Here is a 16,061-nt window from a genome sequence, read left to right as displayed (position 1 = left end):
GATTTTGTTTTTCTTTTGAATAGCGGATACACGCACATGGTTAATTTTTTTTACTATGAACACTACACAAGGGTACTTGAAAAACTTCTCACCTCTGTACCCCGATGCTCCTGTTTTCTTCCCTAGAAGCAATTTGTCACAAGCTCTTGTAATCACTTAGGAAAACGACTCCAACAAATGGTTTCCAAGGAACCGGTTGGGAGCCTTCCGTAGTGGCCCAAAGAGAGCTTCTGGCTTCTTCCAAATCTGGAACCCCACTGCTTCTACCCTGCCAAGCCACCCAAGCTGCACTCAGCTCCAAATCTAAAACATGCTCGGGATGTGTTTGAAGATGTGCTATGTCCACACATTCTTTCAAGAAGCATTTGGTGTTTATCTTAGCGCTGGGACACGATAGACACTGAGAACATACTTGCTGAAGTAATGGAGATGCTGTAGGAGACACAAGAATGAGCCATTCCCTCGGCGGGTGTTCTGGGTGATCACTGTCCCCTGTCTCCTCCTCCTTTGAACCTCTGCCTTCTCCTCCCCCATACTCTTTCTCAGCAGTGGTCTTGCTTCCTATTTCACTGACAAAATAGAAGCCATCGGACCTTCTTGAGCTCCCAGCGCCATATCCGTCAACCTAGTTCTATCTCTGCGCACGGGCTCTGCCTTCTCCCCTGTGCTGTGGACACACTACCCTCATTGTTTCAGGCGCCATATCTTCTTGTCAAGTCAAGAACGTCACTCTGTTAATTCTCCCGTCGTGCATCAGCGGTTTTCCCCTCTATCATATCATTTCCCCTAACAGGATGCAGTGTCTGCCATTTCAAAACCTGTCTTCACTGTACGTGATTCTCTGGCTACCCCTCATTCCTCCGTGTCCCTTTTCAGCACAGCTCCTAGAAAGTGCTGTTTGCACTTGTTGTCTGCAATTTCTTCCCTCTCTCTTGAACTCACTCTGATCAGGTAATTGCTCACATAATTCACACTGAAACTGTGTTTGTCGAAAATGAACCTCTGTGCTCCCAAACCTCTGAATCCCAGCCTAGACTCCCAAGTCCTAGATAGAGATGCCAGTGTGGCTGTACGTGCATGGTGTGTGTGTGTGTGTGTGTGTGTGTGTGTGTGTGTGTGTGTGTGTGTTTGCACGTTCGGGCTGTTCCTCTCCCCAGCCGTGAGCTCACAGACTCCCTGTGGGCTTGTGAGTGCAGCCATACTGCCCCCAGATCCTGCTCCTAGACCAGATGATTCCTAACAGCACTTGTCAGAGCTGATCAGTCCCTCCTTAAAACATGTTCTTTACCTGGCTTCTAGAAAACCATTTTCTCTGTTTTTCTCCTGTTTCACAGTCCGCTCCTTCTGGGTGCCCTTTCCTAGAACCTTTCCTGTTCCTGACCTGTAAACACTGGTATGCCCCAGGGCTCATAAGATCCCTTCTCCATCTATAATCACTCTTTACACGATCTCATCCTGACTTTAAGTACCATCTATATTCTGACGACTCCCAAATTGACATTTCCAACCTGGACCTGTCTCCTGAACTCCAGATTTAGGGCCCTTCTAAGCGTGAAGGTCTTGGCACAAACAAACAGGCACCTTGTCTTCAGGTGGGATTGCTGTGCACTGCTCTTCGTGTTCCAGAGCTCCCCCTGGGATCAGGCTGCAGCCTCAACCAGGGGCTGCACACTTTCTGAAAAGGGCCTGAGAGTAAGTATATTGGGCTTTTGGGCCATATGGTCCCGGTCACAACTACCCAATTCTGTCTTTGTAGCACAGAAAGTGTAGTGCCTGAACAAAATAAGTGTCACGGAAATAGAAATGCAGGTTTGATGGCAAGGCCAAAGTTTGCCAGCCCCTGAGCTAAACACACCTGTCGTCTTTTCTAGCACCTTCCCTGCCCTGTGCTGGTCCCCCCATTCCCTTACAGGTTTCACTTGGGAGCATTGCTCAATTATTCACTTACACAAGAACCCCCTCTTGGTCTTTGTTCCTAGGGAATGCGACCTAAGACAGTGCCCCTCCTACACGTTCCTCCCAGGGTGCGCTCAATACTTTCCCTAAGACATTTATCACAGGGTACTGAAATTGCCTGTCTACCTGGGCGTCTCCTCCCCACCCGATTGTAATTAATCTCATTGCGATGACTTCACGTTTCTGTGTCTCAGTTCCCCTTATCAGGTACAGTCTTGTTCACCTAAGTTTAATTCCCTCTACTACCCTGGAAGGCAAATGCCATCCTGACTCTACTATATTCCATATGTTGAAGCCGGGAGTGAAAAGTGTAAATGCCCTACTGAGAGCACGTATGAAGGTTCACTTCGAATCCTTTCTGTTTTGCACCCCCTCTTTCCGCCCATCACCAGATCCTGCCAACTGTTTCCTCACCGAGGCTCCTTCGAGTGACTTTCTTCTCATTCACATCAAGACGCTGTCACCCTGGCCGGGTGTTCTAACGGATTATGTGGGCAAGTTATGGCAGCAAGGAGCCCGCAACCATTGACTTACATGTGTAAGTTTTGCCCGGATGGCGGCTACTTAAAAAAACTAAAATTCTTTTTAGTTTCTAAGAGATATGTAAATGGTATGAAAGTCAAAAGGCACAAAGGAATACACAGCAAAAGTTTCCCTCACATATCCCCCGGCCACCTAGTTTTCCTCCCAGAGGCAACCAGTATTAGGTTTCTTGTTTATCTTTCAAGAGATACTCTGTGAACAGTCTATGTCCTCTCTTATTGGCTGTATGATATTTTAGTGTGTTCTATTGGATTTTCCTTACTTGAGCCAGTTTTCTTTAATGACGTTATTTAGTGAATTCACTGGTTATACCGTCACTTGGACATGAAAAGATTTAAAGGGGTATGTGTAGGGGCGCCCGGGTGGCTCAGTCAGTTAAGCGTCCAATTTTGGCTCAGGCCACGATCTCACGGTTTGTGAGTTTGAGCCCCGCGTCGGTCTCTATGCTGTCAGCTCAGAGCCTGGAGGCTGCTTTGGATTCTCTCTCTCTCTCTCTCTGCCCCTCCCCTGCACTCTCTCTGTCTCCCTCTCAAAAATAATAAACATTAAAAATTTTAATAAATAGGGGCGCCTGGGTGGCTCAGTCGGTTGAGCGTCCGACTTCGGCTCAGGTCATGATCTCACAGTCCGTGAGTTCGAGCCCCGCGTCAGGCTCTGGGCTGATGGCTCAGAGCCTGGAGCCTGCTTCCTATTCTGTGTCTCCCTCCCTCTCTGTCCCTCCCCCGTTCATGCTCTGTCTCTCTCTGTCTTAAAAATAAATAAATGTTAAAAAAAAATTTTTTTAATTTTAATAAATAAATAAAGGGGTGTGTGTGTGTGTGTGTGTGTGTGTATGTGTGTACCTGTGTGTGTAAAATATGAGAGAAAAATGAGGCAAAGGGAAAATTAGGGTAGGAACTTTTTCTCCTCAATGACACTCCATTGCCTTCAGGATAAAGCCAAAACCACACTTTGATTTATGAGTCTATGCACGATCTGGCCTCAGTTTACTCCTCCTGTAGCCTTATGACCCATCCCGTGCTCTAGCCACACTGGACTCTTTCAGTCCCCTAAACATGCCATTCTTTCTCTTTCCCACATCGGGATCTGTGCATAGACCTCTGTTGGAAAACCCCCTTCCCTTTGTCTTACTAATGTCACGTTTCAGCTTGGCCTTCGCTTTCCCAAAGTAGATTTCCTGGACATATTTTTGGGGATCATACTAACTCTCCACTCTTCTACTGCTGCCCGGACTTCCCTAAGCACAGCACTTACAAGCTGTAGTTTGATGGTACATTCCCTTGTCTAGATCTCCCCCTCATCTAGAAGCTCTGTGAGGTGTGGGACCTGCTTATCTGATTTACTATTGTATGCCCAATGCTCATAGTGCACAATTGGGAAATATTTTTTCCTACAAATAAATGAATCCAGAAATTAAATTAGATCCCAAATCCTATGCGCTTTTTTAGAAGAGAGTCACAAATTTGACTTTTAACTTCCCAAGAGCCAACGTGAGAAGGATCAATATGATTCATAGAAAACCATACAAGTGTTAAGGAGAAATATCACTTCCTCAAACAGCCCTTCACTGAGCCCCTAGGGCCCCTTATCGGCACCCCTAAATCCCTCCCCACACGCACACTATTTTTCTTTGGTAGCATTTATCGAAATTACAACAATCGATGGGGTAATTATTTATTTGATGTGTGTGTTCTCTACCAGACTGCGTTTCACTTAGGAGTGTATCCCAGCACCTCTCACATTGCCTGCGAGTAGCAGGTACTCAGTAAATGTTTACTGAATGAATTAAAGGGATCTTTCTTCCTATAACTGAGATCAGAAATCAATTTCTTCTGCGAGTCTTCGTGGAGGGGATGCAGGATATGTAATGCATGGATGAATGGTCTTAGTGATACCCAGACAACAGACCTACAGGAGACAAGGGTCACAGGGCTTTCCCTAGAATGATTCTCAATAAAGGCTCATGGCAGTGCCCCAAAGCGCAATTCAGGCACAGCGATTCTGCTAAGAGCCAACAGGATGCCAAGAGTATGCCGTGTGGGGGAGAAGCCCTCGGAAGACCCGGCTTATTCAGAAGTAAATTATAAAGCATCTTCTGGCGCTCCTCTGTAAAGAAAGTTCTCTAACCCGAGTGCCGGGTAGATTGTGAGGAGAGTGGATTAAATATACACCTGAGAGAGACGTGGGATGAAGCTATTCAAGTTACAGTCAAAGGCTTTCAACAATTATTTGAGCTTGGGGTACAATTCATATGTATCTCAGAATTAATTGATGTCCTTCACAGGGAACATGACGGGATGTCAGAATAATCTGACAGAGACATCTGTCTCATGCTGGGCATATAATAATATGTATTAGTATTATATATAATTGTATGGTGTAATGATACTCTACTACCCCAATAACACATTTAGGGAAAAGAGGTAGTAAAAGACAAAACAGAAAGAAAACAAACGCTTTATGAAAACATGTTATTATCCAAGCATACTAGCGAATTCTCAGTTGACAAATACACCACAGCTAACATCACCACCTATCCCAGATTTGGGGGGCAGTTCTGACTTCTTGGAATCTTATTCTTTTTAATAAAATAATGTATTACATGTATAACTAAATGCCGTTTTGTTACTACACCCGTCTAAGACTTTAATGCAAATGAACGGGCAGATGAGAAAATGAATACTTTTGAAATCATATACTTTGACCTTGGGGTTCAGAGAACATGGCACACAGGACTCATTTCTAGTCTCCTCACCTGTAAGACCTCTCCCAGCTTCCCGTGCTAGTTGAGTACTACCCCTCTGATCTACGGAGCTCTCTCTTACTCATCTGTTCCAGCATTTACCGCATTATATGGCGATTATCTGGATTTGCTTGTCTCCAGACTGAAAGAACTGCCTTTTTTCAGCTCCAATAGCCACAAGAAGGAAAGGCAAAGCCGCCCTCACACTTCATAAGCCCCCAAAACCACCTCAAACATCTAATCTACCTTAAGACTCTGTGTTCATTGTGCCAACAAAGCTTTCAACCAAATTGTGGCCCCTACATTCTTCCAGTATGAAAACTCCAGAGGCAGAACATTCCGTCCGCAGTGCCTGGAACAGTGCTTGGCACATAGCAAGCCCTCTGTAGGTAATTGATGAACCGAATTAAGGCTATGAAATTAACCTTGCGACGTTCACCTTTCTCATGGTGTGGCTTTTTTCACCTCTTTGTCCAAGACAAACGAATGTTCTTGCAGGAAAACCGATTATATTTCAGTTGGTGGGAAGACACCAATTCCCATGAAAGCAATCCTTACTTCAGCCCAGCTTGGTAATCCAAGGCATTCACATGTTTCCAGGCAATGTTTCCTCGGGGTGAATTGTGGACTGAGGGTCGCTAAGGGGTCAGAACGTCAATAGGCTAGGCATCTAGCCTTCTCCCGGCTGCCATTGAGTTGAGTGACCTAACTGATTGGCACAAAGAAGATGGACAGTCAGAGACTGAGAGATTTAGGAAGATTTGCATCTAGGAGGTACTCAGGGGAGCTGTGTATAAAACCCCATAGTTATAATTTCAAATTCTTGGGCCAGGCTCCAGACATCTGTATTTCAGATCTCCCTAACAGATCTATTTCAGTCTCCAAGAACGACTCAGACTCTTGCCATTAGTGTCACGATCACCTGAAAGGCGCCTTTCAGACCTGGGGGAAAATAGGGACAACTCATATAGGAGCTCCAACAACTCCCACGTTTGCATAATTAGCACTTCGATTCCTGTTCACATCATGGGAGTTTTAAAAATGATTCAACCTTTTAAAATACCTGCATTCAACACATATTTAACTAATCTGATTCAAGGAGGTATGAGGAAAACACCCATCTGGTTGTGGGTTCATGTAACTGGAAAGATGGACGAGGGCGATGTGGTAGTGGTGATATTCTTCTGGAGGAGGAAGTTTAGGGCTGGATTTTTGATTGTTTTAAAAAAATTATATTTTGGGGCACCTGGCCGTCTCAGTCAGAAGAGCACACGACTCTTGATCTCGGGATCGTGAGTTCGAGCCCCACATTGGGTGTAGAGATTACTTAAATAAATAAATAAAAACTTTAGAAAAGTCTGTAAAAATTTACATTTTGTAAACATTTTTGGAAGTATCACATACTTACCAAAAAGCATAAAAATCCTAAGTGTAGGGGCACCTGCGTGGCTCAGTCCGTTGAGCATCCGCCTCTTGATTTCTGCTCAGGTCATGATCTCACAGTTTGTGAGATCTAGCCCCGTGTCAGGCTCCACACTGACAGTGCAGAGCCTGCTTGAGATTCTCTCTCTAACCCTCTCTCTCTCTCTGCTCCTTCCTTGTGCACGCTCTCTCCCTCTCTCTCAAAATAAATAAATGTAAAAAAAGTTTTTTTAAATCATAAGTGTACAACTTGATGAATGTTTACATATTGATCACACCCATGAAACTAGCATCCAGACTCAGAAACGGAACATTAGCAGCACCCCAAAAGGCCCCCTTGTTCCCCTCTAGTTACCAGTTATGCCCCTCTGTGCATAACCATTACCCTGACTTTTGACATAGTAGATTAGATTGCTCAGGGCTCTTTTTTGTTTATTTATTTATTTTAATGCTTATTTACTTATTTTTGAGGGGGGGAGGGCAGAGAGAGACGGGGGGAGAGAGAATCCCAAGCAGGCTCTGTGCTGTCAGTGCAGAGCCCAACGTGGGGCTCAAACTCACAAACCATGAGATCCTGACCTGATCAGAAATCAAGGGTTGGACGCTTAACTGACTGAACCACCCAGGCGCCCCTCTCAGGGCTCTTTTGAAAGCTAACCTGGGAATAACATGGCCATCTATTAAAGCTCTTGTTTTGTCCGAGAATCCTAAGGTTCACAACATTTTATTTGGCTCCTTTAAATTGTAGCTGTCTCCTCTCTCCCTCCTTCCATGCCAGACCCAAGTCATCTTCCTGTTTTCTTTTGTTTTTTTAAATGCAAACAAAGCAAAAGGGTCAGCAAAACGGGTACCTTTTTCATTCATTCATCTTGAAACATTTGTGAGCACCACCCCCCCCCCCCCCCCGCCAGGCACTGTCCCAGGTGCCAGGGTCACAAAGACAATTACGACACTGAGGTCAGTATACTATTGGGGGAAAGCGGTGGGGCACCTCGGAAGCCCCAGGAGGGGCACCTAACCCAGCCCGATGGCCAAAGAAAGCTTCCCAGAGCAATGTCTCTAAGGATGAGCAGGCTGGCAGGAGAGGGGGGAGGAGGGTCTCCTGTGTGGAGTCACAGGACTGGGTGGGAAGTGGGCTCTGTGCCAAGACCTCACCGGCGAGAAGGCTCCTGGGTTACAACACTAGATGGAGCAAACACACCAAACTTTCCCTCCCCACCACCACGTCAATAAAAAAACCACAATAAACAAATTAAAAAAAAAAAAAAAAACCATTTTAATCCATATAAAGGTGGGCGAACAGGTCAGATGACAGGAGTAAAAATTTTGGTGGCAAGACATTGGATGATTGAACGAAAACGGAGCAGACTCAAAGAACAGAGTCAAGCCAAGCCAGCCAAGCTGAGAGCTGACTTGATTTGCGGGGCACGAGGGATTTATTATGGGAACTGGACTGCACAACTGTAGGAGGAGCGGAGGAAGGGAAGGCCTGAGGGGCGGAGGAATGGGGGATCAGGGGAGGGTCATTAACAAACTCCTGTGGGAAACGGTCGAGGTGGACACCAGGGAGTGGCTGGCACATGAAAAAGCCAGGCTTGCCCAGCCACTGGAAGGGGAGCTCAGGCGGAGGTCCTCCGAGGGAGGCGTGGGTGGCACCCACCTCAGGGGCCCAGGCCTGTGGTGGTCCGCCCAGAGCCACCGTGGTCAGCAGGGCCAGCCCTGGAGCAGAGGAGCTGGATGTGGAGCAGAGGACGAGCTGGAACCCACCCCAGCACTTCCGCGACCGTCTGTCACCAGAATCCCCTTTAAAGAATGGCGGCCGGCCGTTGCTTCACTTAACAGCTCCCGGTCTTCAAAGCAGCTCCTCTCTGTCGGCCTCTCTCTACAGGGAAAGAGATGCCGGGAAATGCAGCTTCAGTTCAACCGACTTGAAAGTAAAACTTGGAACTACCGAGCGCAGGGGAGCGACTCGTCAGAGAAAGGCCAGACTCTGACGCCAGGGAGCTTGGTTCCAGGCCCAGACTGCTCAGGCCTGCACAACTGAGCGAGAGAAGGAAATCCTGCCTTGCTCAGCTCTGGGTCTCTGTCCCTTCAGCTGAATGTATGTCCCAGAGAAGACACCCTCTACTTTTCCGCTGGTAATTTTCTCGTCAAATGTCCCCTCCTTCCAAGTTGTGGATCGGCTAATACCTGCCCCTCATGCCCTGCCAGACCCTGGGCTTCGGGTTCTGGTTGGCAGCCTCCACACCCGCAGCCACTCCTGGTGCAGTGCTAAGCCTTGTCGCTGCTCACTGTCAACCTCCCTAGCCTTTCCTCCAGGCTGAGGAGGAGCTGCCCCCACTGTTGGAGACCTGGCCTGCCTTTCCTGCCCCCCTCCCACATCTGGTCTCAGTCTTTCCTTTGCCCTACAGCCTCTGCAGAGCTCACTCACTCCCCTTCACAGCCAGCTGGCCAGTCGTGAGAATGGTGTCAAACGCTAAACCCACTCCTCTGGGCCCAGCGTGGGCTCTCCTGCCTTAATCACAGACTCCCTTGCCCCAGGGCCCACAGCAAGCTAATCCTCCCGGCAGAGACCCCAAAATGTGATCAATTATTTATCTCTCATTGTGTAACAGCCTTAGGGTGAGTGCTCCTAGCTGACAGGCCAGCCATCTGGACCCAGGTTCCTTCTGTCTTGTTGCTCTGCCTTCCCACAGACTGTTGTCCTCATCTTCCTGGTCAAGGCTGGGTGCCTGCCGTGTCTATATTCACAGGGTCACAGGAGTGGGGAAAGAAAGGAAGTGAAGGAACACAATTTTCTTTCAGGCAATAATGTGGACGTGGCACACACCCTTTCTGCCACATTCTACTGGTCGGAACCACTCCGGAGGGCCACGTGTTGGCTGGGAAATGTAGTCTCTAGCAGGGTGACCCCGGCTCTAACGACTGAGGAAGAAGCAGAGAATAGACCTGGGGGATAACCAGACGTTCGGCACAGCCTGGCTACCACCAAAGCCCTAGAGGATGATCACGGCCTTCTCTTTGCCACTGCCCACTTCTGGTAACATTTCATCCGCATCCCAGGCCAAATCTAGGGTCCACCCAGGGATTTTTCTCTAAAATGTAACAAAGGATGGGGTGCCTGGGTGGCTCAGTTGGTTAGGCGTCCGACTTCGACTCAGGTCGTGATCTCACGCTTTGTGAGTTCAAGCCCTGTGTCGGGCTCAGTGCTGACAATGCAGAACCTGCTTAAGATTGTCTCTTTCTCTCTCTCTCGGGGCGCCTGGGTGGTTCAGTTGGTTGAGCATCCGACTTCAGCTCAGGTCATGATCTCCCGGTCTGTGAGTTCGAGCCCCGCGTCGGGCTCCATGCTGACAGCTCAGAGCCTGGAGCCCGCTTCGGATCCCGTGTCTCATTCTCTCTCTGCCCCGCCCATGTTCACACTCTGTCTCTCTCTCTATCCAAAAAGTAAATAAACATTAAAAAAAATTTTTTTAATGTAAAAAAGGCAAATGCACATGTTGTCATCACCCTGTCCATGTGCTGAGCCCCACGTTACCCTGACTTCTGACTGTATCGTCCATTCCTGAAAATCTTCACCTAGGGCTTTCTGTGGCAGCCAGAGCCTCTGTGCATGGAGGACAGACTGGATGTGCCGGCCACAGCCCATTCCAGTCCTGTCCGTCTCAGCCAATGCTGAAGGAGGCCCACCTGCTTGAGGCTCCGTGCTAAGTACCGGGAGTACAGACAAATCCTCACCCCTCAGCACATCCTCTCTGCCAGACGCAATACCGAGGGCTTTACCTGCCCTCCTCATTTAATTCTCCCCGCAGCCCTTTGACGTTTGTTCTCTTCTTTCCATTTTACAGATGAGACAACTGAGGCTTCGAAAGATAAGTCCCTGCCTGAGTCCCCAACTTGAAATCAGCAGACATGGGGAACCCCTGTCTGTCTGGCTCCAAGATGCTTCATCTAATGAGAGATGCTCCCTGCCCTGAAAGCCTGTGGTCAGTAGAGGGACAGGACAGGTAAGGAGATCACTAACACCCCCCCCCCGCCCCCCACTGAATGCAACAATGATGGCTGGCATGATGGTCATCAAGTGATGACCCAAGGAGAGCACATATCATCCCCAGCTGCTTGTGTTTGGACAGTTACCTGACAGGACAATACAATTCTGTAATTTTAAGCCTCCATAATTTGAATCTTTTCATGATAATCAAACTCTCTTACTCAGTGCTTCCCAAACGTTTTCCACGTTGTGGGACATGTAGGAAATGACAGTATTTACCTGGCATATTAAGTATACTCAAGATTTGGGGCTGTCTATATAGAATTTGGTGAAAATACTAATTACATTTTATTTATAGCACATAATTATCAAAGAAAAGAAAATACAAAGTATTTAGGAAAATAGTAAATATTGAATTAGAATAAAGCTTCCAAATAACATCTTTACAAATTTCTGATAGGAAATCAGCTTGGTCTCATGAACATTTTATACCAGATTCTCTATTTGAAATGGCCACAAAATTCCTGATTATGTTTTTCCAATTATGCTCCCTTCAAATTCCTGGTCATCGCCATTGACAAGAAACATTTCACGAGTAGATACTGTAAATGACAGCAATATCTATCACGTTTTTCCTTCCAATTGTCAGAAACTCCTTTCTTGTTCTTAATAGAATTAGGATCCTTTGAATTTTACTTTAACGAGGCAATTGTTCTCAAACGCTAACAGTTCTGCTTTTTCTTTCATTGACAAAATGTAATGCTGAAATTTCCTGTAATAATATAAAGGGCTTTAGAATACAATAGTACTTTTCCCAAGTCAAGTACTTTTAAATTATGATGAAATTTTCTTCCAACATACACAGACATTGCTCTATCACTCTTCATAATTTCTCTTTAGGATTTAAAAATTTTTTTTTTTAACGTTTATTTATTTTTGAGACAGAGAGAGACAGAGCATGAACGGGGGAGGGGCAGAGAGAGAGGGAGACACAGAATCTGAAACAGGCTCCAGGCTCTGAGCGGTCAGCACAGAGCCCGACGCGGGGCTCGAACTCACGGACCGTGAGATCATGACCTGAGCCAAAGTCGGCCGCTCAACCGACTGAGCCACCCAGGCGCCCCTTTAGGATTTAAATCATAATTCCGACTTAGTTCACTGATAATTTCACTTCTCCACAAGTAAATTTTTTTCTCTGAATCCATAAGTGTTGTTAACATGTATTATTACTGGGGGGGGGGGGGGGGGGTAGGGGGAGGATCCCAAGACTTGCCCTAGGCTCTGATTTGCTAGGAGAATCGTAGAACTCCGAAAAGCTGGTATATTCATGGTATTACAGGGAAAGGCTACAGATTTTAATCTGTAATCAGTGAGAGGAAAAGGTGCTTGGGTGAAGAAGTCCAGAAGAAACAAGGCACAAGCTTCTAGTTGTCCTCCTATGATGGAGTCACCCAGAGAGGCCCTAATTCTCCCAGCAGCGATATGTGAACACAGGGAAGCCCAGCTCGCCTTGGTGTCCAGGGTTTTTAATTCAGGTTAAGTCACTTAGAGACACAGCACCCACATGACTGGCCTTAGTCACTCACTCCATCTCCAGGTCCCCTAACATTAAACTGACACAGTATAGTCCATGACCCAAGGGCTCAGAGGTCATCTTCCAGAAGCCGGTCAAGGCCTAGTCCTGAATATCTTTGAAATGTCCAGAGTTTGGGCAACCTAGGCCTGCTGAGTTAACCCATTACTGCATAAATAGACTTTCACGTAATTCTCACAACTTTTTAAAAGTTTGTTTGCCTTGCTTGTTTGTTTGTTTGTTTGTTAAGAGAAAGAGAGCATGCCTGTGAGCAGGGGAGGGACAGAGAAAGAGAGGGAGAGAGAGAATCCCAAGCGGGCTCCATGCTGTCAGTGCGGAGCCCAACATGGGGTCAATGTCACGAACCATGAGATGGTGGCCTGAGCTGAAATCAAGAATCAGATGCTTAACCGAGTCACCCAGATGCCCCAATTCTCACGATTTTTGATCAAGTTCATGCGGAGGCTCAAAATACAAATTCAGTAAGTCAGATTTTGAAGGCAATTACAATCCTTCAAAAAAAAAAATTGCAAAGTGAGACTGGTTCACAAGTTTTACATCTTATTATTATTGTTTTTTGTAAGTGCACAAACCCTCCACAGAACTCTTCTTTGGGGAGCCACCGCATTTCTATATAAAATAGCAGAGTCGTTTTATTGTGCTATTTCCTCACATGAGGCTGAAAACGCCCAGGGCTGACCGGCGTGGGTTTTAATTTATCCTTTTGATCACATCGTTTCTTGTGCAGTTCAGATCTTTACAGATGAGAGCTTTCTGTGAATGAAGGAATGTGCTTCTCAAGTCTCAGGATTTGGGGGATGAACTTGGGAAGTCAGCTTCTGCATCTTGTTACTGAGTCACTCCAGGAGACCACCCTCCAAGGTGCTTACTTTCCTCTGACTCCTTCCTCCTCCCTGGGTTCTAGAATTCTTGCTGCTGCGTCTAGCTGACCACTGTTACTGATGACCGAGGGTTCGGCACTCTGCTATGCAAGGTATCTTGAGCTTCTGGATTAGCTCTGGTTCTACATCTCCTGAGATGTTTTCAGTGTGTTCGCAAGATTGTCTGGAAGAGGCAACTTTTCTATTGGCTTCTTTTTTTTCTTTTTCCATTTTTTGTTTTTTGGACAGTAAAAAAGTTTTTGTTTTTTGTTTTTTGTTTTTTGGATGTTAATAAGTACAATTTGAAGGAACCAATGTAACACTGGAATACCCTTCAATTGACAAGGGAAGAAAATCCAAATAATCCTCTACATACATCTTGATAAAAGGGCAGGGAAATGTATGATAATTCATGAGGAAAGATGTGGCATGCACACTGAGCAAACACGTGTGTAACATCTAATTTCCATATTTACTTTGGGGTAAAGACCTAACATCAGAATGAGGCAAAATGTAGTCCCCGATGTCAGGAAGTTATCTTTGGACAAGGAGAAGGGCCTACGGGCAAGCTCTAAGAGCTGGTATAATTCGATGGGGTCTTAGGCTTGTCTCAGGTAAGAAATGCAGGGCCTTGTTTGTTCACAGGCTGGGACCATATTAGTTGACCTCGAGTCCAAGCTTTTGCAGACATAGCTAGTGAGTTTGTTAGTGGGGTCTGATAAGGCTGTTGGGAACTCCACAAGCAGGTATCAGGCCAACATTTCCAGGGGCCTTCCTTGGCTCCATAAAGTCAACCTTATTTCCTTCAAGCTTAAAGGTCATATCTGAGTCAATGCGTGTTTCTCAAATACATCATTCCTGTCAAAGCCGTTGGTGATATAAACAATGTTTCCTATGGTATCCTCGGTGAGCGTTGGCTCCTCCCCAAAAGCCAGGGACTTCACCGATGGAACCCAAACCTCTATTTGCTTCTTCAGCTGCAAACTCAGTATTGATAACTTTCACGTGGACAGGTGAAATGAGTGATTCTGCACATGGGCGAGATGTGTTGACTTTGGCTATTAAGTGCAGGACCTCGCAACTGGTTTCTTGAGCTCTGCCTGAAAGTGTTGTCACGGTCCTTACAAGAGGACTTTGTTTCTTGCTTTGGAATGACAGACATTTGCCAAAATCACTTATTTTCCTGCAATAGTTGAACAGTTTGCCGTTAGGTATATGTAGAAATGACCTGGCCGCCTTGCATCACATGATGGCTTTTCCAGGCCATAAGACTTCTGGGCCAAGGGATAAAACTGGAAGGCCCCGGGGGTGCCTGGGTGGCTTAGTCGGTTAAGTGTGACTCTTGTGACTCTCGGACCAAGTGACGCTTGGTTTCGGTTCAGGTCATGATCTCACAGCTCGTGAGTTTGAGCCCCGCATCAGGCTCTGCGCTGACAGTTCAAAGGGGAGATTATCTTGGTATATTTATTGACTGTTGAATGACAAACATACTGTGTTTAGTGTTTCTGATGGCATCCCAGTTTTAATTAAAAACTTGTCCATTATGGCGGACATAAAAATGACACCTATTTACATCTATTTAAATCAAAGGTGGTTAAGGTTACTCTAGGCCTTTATGCCTATGTCTTCTGCATCTCTAAGAATGTTTTAGACACATTGCATTACATTTCTTTTTTAATTTTTTTTTTAACGTTTATTTATTTTTGAGACAGACAGAGCATGAACGAGGGAGGGTCAGAGAGAGGGAGACACAGAATCTGAAACAGGCTCCAGGCTCTGAGCTGTCCGCACAGAGCCCGACGCGGGGCTCGAACTCACGGACCGCGAGATCATGACCTGAGCCGAAGTCGGCCGCTTAACCGACTGAGCCACCCAGGCGCCCCGCATTACATTTTTTTAATATGAAATTTATTGTCAAATTGGCTTCCATACAACACCCTGTGCTTATCCCAACAGGTGCCCTCCTCAATACCCATCACCCACCCTCCCCTCCCTCCCACCTCCCATCAACCCTCAGTTTATTCTCAGTTTTTAAGAGTCTCTTACTGCACTACATTTTTTTTAAAAAAGAATTCAGTAAGCAAAATAGGAGGCACTAAAATGCTGCTTTTCACTTAACTTGGTAATTCAAATTCTGAAAATTCACAACATCCAGATATTACTCAGAGTCAGGTGTGATGAAAATATTTTGAAAATCAATTTTCTGGCGCCATCAAGTCTTAGTCTCTTAACTCATGGATTTTTTTCAATTACTTTCATTTCTAGACATAAAATTTTTGTCGTTTATTTTACATTATTTTTGTTGAGCTAAAATACATAGAGCGAGGTATGTGAAGTATACAGTCCTGCAGCGGCCGCAGGTGTGTTTTTCCGTTTCTGTGTGCCAGATCCAGAGAGAGACAATTTCCATCCTCCCAGAAAGTAGCCTCATCCCTTCCCAGGTAGCCACACATCTGATTTCTATCACCATAGATTACATGTGCCCATCTGAGGACTTTATATAAATGGAAGCATAGAGTGGGTGCTTTTGTCTGGCTTTTTCACTTGGCATCGCATTTGAGAAATTCATCCTTGCTGTATGGATATATCAGAATTTATCCATTCGTCTGCTGATGAACATTTGGGTTGTTTCCAGTTTGTGGCTCTCATGAAAAGAGCTGCTCTCCAAACATACTTGTGTGCGTCTTTTTGTGGACACATGTTCTCCCTGCCAGTGGGTAACTCAATATCGAGGGCTAGAAGCACAGGGTCCGATCAGGTATGGTTAACTTTAGCAGCATTTTCTTATTTTTATTTTATTTTTTTAGAAGATAGCTTTAAACGTTTATTTATTTTGAGGGAGAGAGAGAGAGAGAGAGAGAGAATCTTAAGGAGGCTTCACCCTGTCACCATGGAGCCCAACTTGGGGCTCGATTCCACAAACCATGAGATCATGAGCTGAGCCGAAATCAA

Source organism: Panthera leo, chromosome C1 (assembly GCF_018350215.1).
Source record: "Panthera leo isolate Ple1 chromosome C1, P.leo_Ple1_pat1.1, whole genome shotgun sequence".
Classification (NCBI taxonomy): domain Eukaryota; kingdom Metazoa; phylum Chordata; class Mammalia; order Carnivora; family Felidae; genus Panthera; species Panthera leo.
Note: the sequence above shows the minus strand (reverse complement) of the source record.